General features: G+C 44.3%; 1 long non-coding RNA gene across 1 annotated transcript; it reads right to left on the bottom strand.

Annotated features, from left to right (window-relative positions):
- Positions 1–269: 269 nt before the first annotated feature.
- LOC137146397 (uncharacterized) lies at positions 270–6,843 on the bottom strand. Its single transcript, XR_010917920.1, has 3 exons — positions 6,711–6,843; positions 5,832–5,923; positions 270–477 (listed from the first exon to the last, which is right to left on the bottom strand). It is a non-coding gene; the product is annotated as an uncharacterized lncRNA (long non-coding RNA).
- Between the last annotated feature and the right edge of the window lie 5,724 nt (positions 6,844–12,567).

The raw sequence follows: 12,567 nt of genomic DNA, 5'->3' as shown, positions 1-12,567 counted from the left end.
CCTTAAAAACCTGGCCCTTAAATAAAAGGAAAATGTGTTATAAATTGAATTAATTCAGACACACTCTGCTGATTGGATTTAAACCCCACACAGTAAATGACTGAATGATTTCATCTCTTCTTACTTGTGTTTCAACCTGCAGCTTGCTTGGTTACCCAGCAATGCTTACTCAAACAGCTGTTGTTATCCCCCGTGCAAGTAAAGCTAACACTGGCCACTTTGCCATCCAAACTATGCACATTTGTTATAGTTAATACAAAACGCAACCGATCTTTAATGTAATATTTGAAATGTTGTGTATAATCTTAAAAGCCTTGTAGAACTCTAATGTAACAACTATGGATTTTCTAACAAACTGTAAACAAATCAATTCTCCAAACTGAAACCCCGATCCACTGACAATCCCAGTTTTGTTTCTGTTCAACTTCCCAGCAATGTTGGCTCCAGACAACCCAAAAGGGAATGTGCTCAAGACTTCTACAAACAGGAACAAAAAACAAAAGTTAGAAATTATTCGTATTTTGTGTGCAATTAAGAAAACAACAGAAACGAAATGTGAAAAAGCATGATAATGTGTGCAATTCAATAGAGACAGATAAAAGAGATGAAAACAAAACTCATCTATTTTTATTTTCATATATATCTAGTTGTCTATTTTTATTGTTCGTTCAGACTCCAGTTGGGACATTGTTTCTATGACTCTCCGGAGTCCTTAGTGGTAACTCCAGGAGAAAGTCACTACCAGCTGCAAAATCAGTGCAAGTACCAGCAATTGCTTAACCTCTTCCCAACAGAAATCAGGACAAGCTCCTAAGCTTTTTATTTATTCTGGCTCTACCTTCACCTTTGAGGTCCCAGCCCGGTTCAATGTCAGTCTGTCTGGGAGAAGCTACGCTGATTACACTCTCACTAATAGTGCACTTGAAGCAGATAATTCTTGCGCTCATTATTGTCAACAAACTGCCAGTTTCCCTCCCGCATTATACAGAAACCTCCCCATACTCTTCAAGGCCTGCTTCCTGTAGACAAGCACAGTATCAGTATGGTCGCTGCTGTCCAACCTACTGCTCACAGGATGCTAAGAGCCTTCACTGGGTCTGGAACTATACTCAGAGTGTTGGAATTTGCTGCAACACAGTGAGAAACCCCTGCACTAGCTACTATGAAGAGGAGGGAGCTGCAAGCAAATGTGTAGCATGTCTCCTGTAAGGAACACTCCAGTATAGAAGATGGAGTGGATGGACTAACAGGGGTTTTCCATCTTGAACTACTAATGTTCTTTGGATTCTGCCTTAACCGGTCAGCAGGAGTTCTACGGGGTAATGCAAATGATATGATGGCCCTGGTTATACAGATGACTGCTGAGGTTATTGCCAACTATAACTGGGTTCAAAAGAGAACTAGATAAGTTCATGTAGGATAGGTTCATCAATGGCTAATTAGCTAAGATGGTCAGGGATGCCACCCCATGCTCTCGGAGTCCCTAAGCCTCTGAGTGCCAGATGCAGGGACTGGATAACAAGGGATAGATCACTTGATAATCTCTCTGTTCTGATCATTCCCCTGAAGCATCTGGCATCTGCCAATCTCGGAAGACAGGATACTGGGCTTGATGGATCATTGGTCTCACCCCAAATGGCATTCATATGTTCTCATATACCTGTTAAGTACCTGCAACTTCTATTCACATGTATGTCTGTAAATTAGGCCCTTTTCTTCTTCTATAGCTACAGCTCTCAGGCTAATTAATAGGGGTGATTTGAGGGGAATAGTGGGATGGGGAGGCCAGCCATTTGGGAATCATTGCTTTGTCTAAGAAGTACAAGATGCCTTCCAAAAGCATGAAATCAGTGACATCCACAGTGTGTTCAGAGGGAGGGGGCTGAAATGAAGGCTCATGCCCAGACACTGCTAGCAAAGCCTGAGTGAATATTTAGGGGAGACGTCAGATCTACTCAAATACATGTAAGATCTGCAAAGACATCTCTGTCTATTAGCATCTGAACCTAGGAAATGCACACCACCACTCTGACATAGAAGAGCAGCAGGAAATAAGCCAAAAATGAACATTTCATAACTCTGGGCTGAAACTAAAAGTGCAAATTCATTTACATGCAATTTGCATAGGGATGACGTGTTCTCTCTGAGCTGCTGAGCACATATAAATGTTTCATTTTCCACTGCTGACTTATCAAGAAGCTTTTCCTACCACAATCAGGCACGATGATCTCACACACGCACCTTCTCTGGCTGCTGGTTCTCTGGATTCCGGGTAAGAAATTAATAAATAAAAAATACAAAAATGTCATATCTCAGTGTGACAGAAGATAGGAAATGGTGCCATTCAGATTTATTTCATTGATATTCTAGTGTTGTATTTTAGTATAAATTCACAATGGAAAATTCAATCTGTGTTTCAGTATCTGAATACTTGCCATATCCAGTACTGTATCACTGTTCATTCCTATCCATCTTCTCTCTTCATCCAGATTCCTATGGGCAAACTGTGATGACTCAGTCCCCGGAATCTCTATCAGTGCCAGTGGGAGGGAGAGTCTCTATCAACTGCAAAGCCAGTGCAAGCGTTGGCAGCTACCTAAACTGGTACCAACAGAAACCTGGACAAGCTCCCAAACTTCTTATCTACCGTGCTAGCAACCTCCAGTCGGGGGTCCCAGCCCGGTTCAGCGGCAGTGGATCTGGCACTGATTTCACATTCACAATCAGCAGCGTAGAAGCTGATGATGCTGGTGATTATTACTGCCAGCAGAGTAACAGCTACCCTCTCACAGTGATACAGACCAATACAAAAACCTCCCTGCAGCATACATTGCACTTACTGCTTCCTGCAGATACAGCTGTCTAATTTTTACTTGTTCTGTCAAACGTGAAAGAACAGGGTGATGTTTTCCATCTCTCAACATACAGCAAAAAGGAAAACACTGAAAGAGTGAAAGTGTTTGGATAATCACATAGATACTTGAATATACACAGAGACCTGAGGTTCACTACTGTTTTCTCTGCTTTATTCCCAAACTTGAATCCCAGTGCACCAGACACACTTACTTGTGTTTCTATACATATCACTCCAAACAGCTGTTATAATTGCTATCTTTAAGAACACAAGAACATAAAAACAGCCATACTGGGTCAGACCAATGGTCCATTTAGCCCAGTATCCTGTCTTCCAGCAGTGGCCAATTCCTGGTGCTTCGGAGGAAATGAACGGAACAGGTAATCATGAAGTGTAGAATGTTCAGTACAGAATATTTTCAGTCTAGAAAGTTTTCTTCTATAGCAAACTGCCTTAATTCTATTACATAGAGCTGGCCAGAAACAGGAATTCTCATATCGTGAGAAATTACAAATTTTGGAGAAGAAAAGGAACTTGTTGTCAATTGGCATGAAAACATGAAATTTAAATTTTTCTATGATATGAACATTCAAATATTTCATTTTGGAAAAATCAAAGACATTTCATTTTTATAAGGTCAGAATTTTCATTCAAACTTCATTGACTTGACCTTTATGTTTCATATATTAAATATGTCAAAATGATACCAAATACAAAACACTTCAACCACATTCAAATCAAATTTCCATGAACATTTCAAAATAAGTAATGCTTTCCCAGAGAATGTTTAGATTTGGTCAAATGCATTTTCCAAAAGAAAGCTGTCACAGACTGAACATTTCAACCTGCTCTGTTACAAATATGTTTCTAAAATGGCCTCAGTGTCTCCTATATTGGACTATAACCCTGGGACACAAGCAGCTAATAGGCATGCACAGGATTTTCAACAGGGTTGGGGCTGGGCAGAGGCAGGGTGTGTAGGCACCAGAGTAGTGGTTTCCTTGAATGGGCAGGGCAATGGATGCGGTTGCACAGAGACCACCACCTGTTCCAGAATCACATGGAGTGCCCACACGCTCAGACTGGGTCTGGTTTACACAAGCCAGCAGGAGTTGACACAGGAGGTGCTCAGCCAGCTTCTCTAAGGGGTTAGTGGGATGGCCACACCACCCCAGGAGCTGGGAGTGAGGAGGGGAAACAAGGATGGATGGAGAGAGGCCTGGAAGGTCCCCTGTTCCACTCACAAACCCCCTGAGGCGCTGAGGGTTGGGAACCATAGAGGGGCTAGAGGCACAAGCACAGGCACAGCAGGCAGCGTTGAGCCTGGCACACTGATGCCACTGTTCAACTTTTCTGAGAGCTGAGCATGCTCAGACCTTGACATTTCCATCCTGTCTGTGTGCATCACTTAAGCCTTCCTCAACACCTATCATTCTGGAGGTGCAAAATGCATGCAGCCACTGGTGCTGCTGCAGAGAAGCACAGCGCCACTGGCACCTCCGCTTCCTTAAAAACCTGGCCCTTAAACAAAAGGAAAATGTGTTATAAAGTGAATGAATTCAAACAGACTCAGCTGCTTGGATTCAAACTCCACACAGTGACAGTGACAATTGTCAGGACAATGAGACTGACAATGATTTTAGCTCTTCTTACTTGTGTTTCGACCTGCAGCTCGCTTGGTTACTCATCATTAATCAAACAGCTTGTGCTTGTAAAGCTAACTCCAGGCACTTTACCAACCGAACCATGCAAATATATTGTAGGTATTACATCCAACAACAACATGAAACCATCAGATCAGATAGTTCAAAACTCCTCCCTGGCACTAACATCTGGTCATGTACATAATTTGGTTCTTTTTACCTAGTCACACATGGCTGATGGTCCTTCACTGAGATACTGAGCACATAGAATCATACGAGATGAGGGTTGGAAGCGACTTCAAGAGGTCATCTAGTCCAACCCCCTGCTCAAAGCAGGACCAACCCCAACCAAATCATCCCAGCCAGGGCTTTGTCAAGTCACACCTTAAAAACCTATAAAGATGGAGATTCCACCACCTCCCTAGGGAACCCATTCCAGTGCTTCACCACCCTCCTAGTGAAAAAAGTTTTCCTAATATCCAACCTAAACCTCACCCACTGCAACTTGAGACCATTGCTCCTTGTTCTCTCATCTACCACCATTGAGAACAGCCTAGCCCCATCCTCCCTAGAACCCCCCTTCAGGTAGTAAAAGGCTGTTATCAAATCCCACCTCACTCTTCTCTTCTGCAGACTAAACAAGCCTAGTTCCCTCAGTCTCTCCTCAGAAGTCATGTGCTCCTCTCATGGACTAAATTCCATTATCCTTCTTGATAACTCTGCCATTGGCCAGTAGAACAGCTGGCAGTATTATGACACAACATTGCACAGGCCAACTGGAGTCTGATGGATTCCCTGTTACAATCAGTTAAAGAAGGAGGAGAATAAATGAGTGACTTGGCATCCCTGAGCACAATATTTCATAAACACCTATAAAACCAGATTGGGAGCCCTTCACTCACACGTGAAATACATGGGATTACGTATGAGAATAACTGCTCCCCCAGTGAGGAAAAGGCTCACGACTTGGCTCTAAATCACTCAACTCTTACAGATGGGCTTGTGTTTAAATATATGGACATTTGGACATGAACGGAAATCTGCAGCCTGCTTTGCTACCCACTGATAGCGTCTCCTCTGCAAATAATAAATTCACCGCTGTACCCACTTTATACCATGTAAGTCTCAGGCTGGGCACGTTAACAGCAGAAGTGTGAGTAAGTATAAACAGTTATTGCATGCAGCAGCAGCATGAAACAGACAAGCCAAATCTTGCAGAACAATTCTCCTGGGTCTCTAATACTGGTGACCTCCAGAATTTGACACTTTTGCAGAAAATCACAAGTGTGGTTTTCCTTTTCCGAGCACCTGTAAATATGTTGAATTCCACTTACTGGAATTTGTGCTTATTGACAAGCATTTCCAACAACAGACAAGACAGATGGTTTCACAGACTCCTCTTCCATGGATGCTATTTGATACCTGGCTTCAAGGTGAGAAATAATACAAAGGTAAGAATCATGGCACTGATTTATTAAATAGATTGCATTGTAAGGAAATTTCTACTCTTCAACTGGAATTTAAATTGTATTTCAGGGTAAAGCTTTGAATAATTGTGATGCCATCATCCTACTGACCTCAGTCCTATCATCCTATCTCTGCCACTCTTCTTTCTATATTAGAGTCCATTGGACAGAAATTGCTGACTCAGATTCCAGAATCCCTGTCAGTGTTTCCTAGAGACCCAGCCACTGTGGACTGCAAAGCCAGTGAGAGCACCAGCAACAACTTGGTACCAGCCTGATACCACCACCAGGTACCACAAACCACCAGAACAAGCTCCTAAGCTTCTCATTCACAATGCTGTAACCTTGGCCTCTAGACTGTCAGCCTGCTTCAGTGGCAGTGGTGCTGGCAATGGGCACACTGGTTACACTTGCATTGGCAGCAGTGTGGAAGCTGATGATGCTGGAGAATATCACTGTGGGGCTGTACAATGACTGGCCTCTCCCAGTGATACAGGCCAATGCAAAAACCTCCCTGTCCTCCACCGAGTTTGCCATACCTGTTAGCCTGTGTAATTGCATGATCTTTCCACTATTATCTTTGACTTCTCTCCCCTACTACTCTCCCATTGTAATTTCCAAATATTCACTTGTTGCATCTGCTCATTAATTAGATCTAGACCTGCAAAGCCTTACGCACACACATCACGTCAGTCACAGGACTTCTCCCACTGATGTCAACAGAACTGCTCACGTCAGTAAAGTTACCATGTCTGCAAGGGTTGGCAGGATCAGGTCTTTGGTGTGTAAACTCCTCAGGGCAGGGACTGTGTTTTCTCCTCTGGTTGTACAGCACCAAGAACAATGGGGCCCTGATCCTGACTGGAGCTGTTGGATGCCACCATCTGTAATAAAACCATAAACACAATAACAATAAATAGTAAATGAGAGCGAGGCAGAGAGATTTAAAACTTTCATGCCAAATAAAACCAGGACAGTTAATAACTGACATCTACAGACAGTACCGCAGCACCTTTCAGCCACAGATTGCAAAGCTCTCAACAAACTTCAAAAACAGCTGTAACTTCACCAGGCATCCTCCTCTGGGTGGGAGTCAGCATCTGCCGGAGTGCAAAGCAGCAGTTCAAAGCAGAAAGAGAATCTTTATCCTTCTGGGGGAAGTGAGGGAGGCAGAAGATGATTAGTGTTTTCAGTTGTGACTTTACCAAAGCATTAGCCCCAGATGTTTAAGGATATTTAAGTGCGGTTCCTCTCAGTTTTCCAACATCTAGCTGATTTAGGCTCCTTAGCATCATTTTCTGACATGATTCAGGCCCTTAGACCCAGATCCTCAAAGATATTTACATACCTCACTCCCACTGAAATCAATGGGAGTTAATCACCTTTATACCCTTGCAGCGTAGTGGGGCATACCAAATACCAAAGGAAGACACCGCTTAGCACAAACAATCAATCATGGAAGGTCTAGCACAAATAGGATCAAATTAATCCCTGTTCACATCAATGCTGTTACATCGAGGATGGATTTGGCCCCATATGTCTAGCTGTGCTGCTCCTTGCAGGGCCGGGGTTCATGAAAGCACAGACAACTGAGAACGGGATGGAGACCAAGTAATCTGGTGCCTTTTACAGATGTTCATGCAGATGTGCAGCAACCTATTCCCACCATTCTCATAGAGGGTGCCCCACTGAGTCACCCACATCATGGTTTGCTTTTGTTGTGGGTTTGTTTGGGGGTATTTAGGGGTTGGTAGGGAATAAATCCCCACCAGGCTTTCAGCACCCCAGCTGAAAGGGCCTCCCTGAGGAAAGGTGATCCAGGTGTGGCCCAATCTATTTGGATCCAGGCTTAAACTGGAGCTAGTTATTCTCATGACAAGTAGAGAGGTTTTCTCATCAAAAGCCAGAGCAGGGAGTGATGGCAGCAGAAAAGTCTCCAAGATCATGCTGCTTACAAAGCAATCAGAATAAAGAAGCAGAGCAGAAAATATTTATTAAAAATCAGTTTTCTTATAGGCAGAGAATAAATGAGAAATAAAATTACAACCGTAGGTTTCTGTTATTGCGCTTTACAATAAAAGCTTCTCTGTACAACAAAAGCCACTGGGGTGATTTTCCTTATATTTACACATACACCAAAATGTGTATCATACACTATTGCATATGCACAAAATTCCCTCTAATACTCCATTAACCACGCCTTTGAAGCAGCATGGGCTAGTTAAGAATGTAAATAAATTATCAAGATTAAAGTTCAACAGAAGATGTTTTTAAAATGCCATAAATAGCATCTGCTGAGAAGTTTTCATAGAATCATAGGACTGGAAAGGACCTCGAGAGGTCTTCTGGTCCAGTTCCCTGCATCCCTCTTAAAGCCAAAAGACATACCAGAAGCATCAAAACAGTGCCATTTACAGTCTACCATACAAGGGACTCCCAATTACTGGAACCCTCTCTCCACTCCGGTTCCTGCCCAAATCCCTTTGTCACATGCAGCGGACACAGGGCAAGGTTCTGAAACACACTTCAGTGCCAGGCCAGGAACACAATGTGAGGCCAGCTGTCACATGCAGTACTGTCATTGTTACCAGGGATCCTTTCCAGCGCTGTAAATCGTGCTATTTAGCTGTATTCAGCTGGCTCCACATGAAAGGAGAGCCATTTTCTACCAAGGGTAACTAAAGATCAGCTGCCCAGTTATCTCCCACAGAAGGAAATAATGGGTTATTCAATTATATTTTCATGGGGAAGGAGAAAAACAAAGAGAAAAAGAAAACAGGCTGGGTTCTTCAAACTCCTGTTAAAAAGCTTCTAGAAAATGGGTGAACTAATTGGCCACTCATATCTTGCTGCAACATGTATAATGTCCACTACACCATCTTCCTGCTCCCGTCTTACAAACCAGCCACAAATACGTGACATTTCAGAATCCTGCCCCGACACTCACATGAACTGAATTTACATGAATTTTGCAAATTTACACATGAGCAACACTCCCTTTTTGCACTGCTGAGCTCATATAAATGGACTTGTTTGCACTGCACAGTGACCTGGTTAGCATTGCCGGCTGAGAACTGTCACAATGATCTCCCACACTCAGCTTCTCTGGATGCTAGTTTTTTGGATTCAGGGTAAGAAAAAACAATAGACCCAGCTTTAATGAACAATAACATCAGTGACAATGTAAACATAATCTATTCATTGTTGTAACAGATCATATGATGTTATTTTATTTATTACCATTTAATAAGATATCAGATTAGAAAGGCATTGCAAAGTGAAGCTATAACTCTTTGATCAATATGTTACAGATTTCTCCATTTCCTTTTTACTTCTAGATTCCATCGGGCAGAAAGTGCTGACTCAGACGCCAGAATCTCTCTCGGTGTCTCCAGGAGACACAGTCACTATCAAATGCAGAGCCAGTGAAAGTGTTAGCACCTACTTAGCGTGGTACCAACAGAAATCAGGACAAGCACCTAAGCTCCTTATCTACAGCGCTTCCACCCGTCCTTCTGGGATCCCAGACCGGTTCAGTGGCAGTGGGTCTGGGACTGATTTCACCTTCACAATCAGCAGAGTTGAAGCTGAAGATGCTGGAGATTATTACTGTCAACAAGGCTACACCCCTCGCACAGTGATACAGCCCAATACAAAAACCTCCCTGTTCGAGTGCACAGGGCTGCGCGTTTCTCACAGTTGCCTGTGGACAGTCAGCATCACAGGTTTCATAACAAATGAGGAACAGGAAGTGATGTAAATCACTGTCTGCCACAAGAACACAGCAAACTCCTCCCAATGTCATTTCTACTCTGGACTCAGAAGGCTCAGAAAAAAACCTACTTCTAAATGGATCTGTTCAGTAAAGTTTGTTAATAAAAGCAGAGAGATCCTTTTAAAATAAAAACTGCAAGAGGGAGGAGGGAGAAAAGCAATACAGCGCAATGGGGCCTTGATCCATGACTGGAGCCCCTTGTCTCGACAGCAATATAAACAACAATGATGATAATCAATAAATGTGGGCCAAGTTTTTCAAACAGATCATCTCCCATTGAGGCACAAAAGAAATGTTCCAAGCGTGTGGGATGTTGAAGCCTGTTGAAAATCTAGCCATATGTGTCTCAATACGGGCAGTTGGGTGGGCCATGTTTAGATGACTGAATGGGAGCTGAGCTCTTTTGAAACATCTGCTTCTTTGTGTCTCATCCTAGGCCCAGTGAAGATAACAGCAGTGTGCCCGTCGACTTCTGTGGATGTTGGATTGGACCCCCAACAGGTTCATCCACAAGCTATGGTCTTCCAGCATTCTTCGGTTCACATAGGAGCAAGTGGCTGGTTAGTTACTGACGAGGCAGGTGAGAGAGGAACATCTGGGAAAGAGTGTGACTAAACCAGCTCACAAGGAGGAGGGGACAAGAAGCAGCTAGCATCACTGGGAGGAACCAAAAAGAGGCGAAGCCTTCTCATAAATTCCCATCCTTCTCCAATGCAGCCTGGGCCACCTGAAGGTCTGGCCAGGAGGAAAAGGTGAAAGGCTGTGATCACACTGGTCATGCCACAGCTATCCCAGGGACAGGCAGGTGCCTCCCTCCTACCCACCCACCTCAGACGGGCTTGAATAGTTAGTGGGAAGTAGCCAGATATCAGGATCTGGCAGCTGAATTGCAGCGCAGCCCTAGCTCAAACAGAAGTAGTCACAGACACACCATCAATGAGGAGAAGACAACAGTCAGTGAATTTGTAACCCATGGCAAACCATGGATCTCTGAGGAAAAACACCATGGGCGAAATCAAGTTAATAAACAAGCATCCAGTGTCATTATTTGGCCATGATATTTACTAATTAATCACCAGCTAATGAGAATTCGTATTCACTGACAATTTTACCCAAGATCCTCCACATCTTTATGAATTATGGGCTTGATCCAAAGCCCATTGAAGTCATTGAAAGACTCCCATAGACTTCAATGTGCTTTGGATCGGGCCCTTCGGTTTTTAGCTCCAGCGTTCTTTCACAGCTGCTTTGTAAGTAAGGGAATGACCGAGCAACCTTCATTTCAAGTCAGCTTTCATTTGTCTGGGACATGAAATAGTGTATCTATAGCATTGGTTCTCAAACGGGGGGTCGTGACCCCTGAGCTGTGAGCCCCGACCCCAGCCAGGCACGGGGCTGTGAGTCTCTGTGCTTCCTCCTGGCGGAGGAGCATGGTGGAGGAGGGGGGAGAGTGGTGACATACAGATACTTCCCACCCACCCCCAATGTTCCTTTGTCTCCTGTGCAGACACTGTGCTGACTCAGACCCCAGAGTCTATGGCAGCGTCTCCAGGAGACACAGTCACTATCAGCTGCAAAGCCAGTTCAGCTATTTACAATGACATAGCCTGGTACCAACAGAAATCGGGACAAGTTCCTAAGCTTCATATCCACAGCGCTTCCTCTCTGCAATCCGGGGTCCCAGCCTGGTTCAGCAGCAGTGGGTCTGGAAGGAGCTACACCGATTACACTCACAATCAGCGCCATTCAAGGTGAAGATGCTGGAGATTGCTACTGCCAACATCATTACAGCAGCTCCACCCACAGTGATACAGCCCAGCACAAACATCTCCCTGCTCTGATAGTTCTAGCTTTCATACTGGGCTGTAACAGATGTTTTCCGTAGATCATCCCTGCATTGTAGAGGCCCTGCATAGCAACCAGTGGGCTGAGAAAACCATCCAGGCACTGCACAATCGTCAACGTCTTTATTTAAAGCAGAGCTTTGAACAAATTATGGCCAAGAACCTGAACTATCCTGCGTCTTGAAAACTCATGCTCTGGGGAACTGAATCTGGGCCAGGTCAGCTGGGCCGGGATTACTGCTTCTGGGCTCCTTCTATGTCAGCCTGGGCTTGGGCATATCCAATGAATGCCTTAGGCCAAGAGAAGTTGTCCACTGTCATCCACCCTCTCCAGCCCTTCACCCTACAGCCCCTCCTCCCCTCTTCAACCTTAGAGTATTTGGGGGCTCAGTTCTCTCGGATGAGATCTGAGTGCATTTTTCCACCTTCCTGCAATTAGAACTAAACCAGGAGGCAGTTGGCAGCAGGTAGCAACACATCCAGCAGGTAGGAACACATCCATCAGGCTGCAGCAGGGACAGCTGAGGGCAAAAGATGCTTTAAGTCAGGGAAGGATGAAGGAAACCAGAGATGGCATGAAACAGGAAAACCTAGAGAAGAGAGACCGGGAAAGTTGAGAGGATGATCTGGATGAGAGAAATGATTGATCGGGAAGAAAGGAAATCCAAACGCCAGCTGCCTGTGATATCAATTTACTCATGTGTCTCATGTCAAACCACAGGGCAAAGGTACCCGTGACCCTGACAGTTACCCATCACTGCCCATCAATTCACCTACAATAGGTGCAGCAAAACATAGAAGGTTCAGGGCCATGTAGCTTCAGGACAGTATGTAATACCTGTAATGACCATATCCTGCAGAAGGTAAGCTGTCCTGCCCTGGAGCACAGCTACGCAGGAAAGCTCTGCTTCTAATGGGCATATGCACGTCATTCCTTGTGTGTGTGGACGTAATCAGAAAATACTCTCACAGAGCCCTGTCCCAT

This window comes from Emydura macquarii, unplaced genomic scaffold (genome assembly GCF_026122565.2).
Source record: "Emydura macquarii macquarii isolate MOO-44397 ecotype Brisbane River unplaced genomic scaffold, CSIRO-AGI_Emac_v2 contig_448, whole genome shotgun sequence".
NCBI lineage: Eukaryota > Metazoa > Chordata > Testudines > Chelidae > Emydura > Emydura macquarii.
Note: the sequence above shows the minus strand (reverse complement) of the source record. Positions and strands in the feature narration are given on the sequence as shown.